Genomic DNA, 1,037 nt, shown 5'->3' with positions numbered 1-1,037 from the left:
CGGCCCTCGGCCCTGCCCCTCGCCACGCTGCGCCGCGCCCTCGCCGGGGCCGGAGCACCGCCCCGAGGGTGAGGGGGAACTGGAGCGGCGGGTGTAGCTGGAGGGCGAGGGGGTGTTTATATGTCTGTGTAACTGGAAGGGGGGTGCGTGGCTGAAGGGTGAGGGGGTGTTTCGATGTCCGTGTGCGGCTGGAGGGGGTGTGTGCATGTATGCGTTTGTGTGTGGCTGGAGGTGTGTGTAGTAGCTGGAGGGTGAGGGTTGTTTATGTGTGTGTAACTGGAGGGGGGTGTGCATGCGTGGCTAGCGGGTGCGAGGGTGTGTGTTTATGTGTGGGGGGTGTTTAGATGTGTGTGTGGCTGGAGGGGGGGTGTATTTATATGTGTGTGGCTGGAGGGTGTGCGTGGCTGGAGAATGTGTATGTGATTGTGTCTGTGTGTATGGCTGGAGGGGGGTGGGTGTGTGGCTGGGGGTGTATGTGTGTGTAGCTGGACAGAGAGTGTAGCTGGAGAATGTGTGTGTGTGATTGTGTTTACGTTTGGGTAGCTGGAGGGTGGGTGGGTGTTTGTGTGCTGTTGTGTGTGTGGCTGGAAGGTATGTGTATATGTGTTTATGTGCATGCATGTGTGTTTATGTGTGTGTGGCTGGAGAACGTGTGTGATTGTGTTTGTGTGTGGGGGGGTGTATGTAGTTACGTATTTGTGTGTGGCTGGAAGGTGTGTGTGTTTATATGTGTGGTGGCTGAAGGGGGGGGTGTGTGTGGCTGGAGAATGTGTGTGTGATTTTGTCTGTGTGTAGCAGGAGGAGGTGTGTAGCTGGAGGGTGGGTGTGTTTGGGTTTATGTGCATGTGTGCTTATGTGTGTGTGTGGCTAGAGGAGGGCTGTATGTGGCTAGAGAATGTGCGTGTGTGAGTGTGTTTATATTTGTGTAGCTGCAGGGGGGGTGTGTGTTTGTGTGCATGTGTTGCTGGGGGCTGTGTATGTATATATATTTATGTGCATACGTGTTTATGTGCGTGTATGTGGCTAGAGGGTGTGTG

The sequence above is a fragment of the Crocodylus porosus genome, unplaced genomic scaffold, assembly GCF_001723895.1.
Source record: "Crocodylus porosus isolate Cpor-Errol unplaced genomic scaffold, CroPor_comp1, whole genome shotgun sequence".
Taxonomy (NCBI): domain Eukaryota; kingdom Metazoa; phylum Chordata; order Crocodylia; family Crocodylidae; genus Crocodylus; species Crocodylus porosus.
This window is presented reverse-complemented; position numbering follows the sequence as displayed.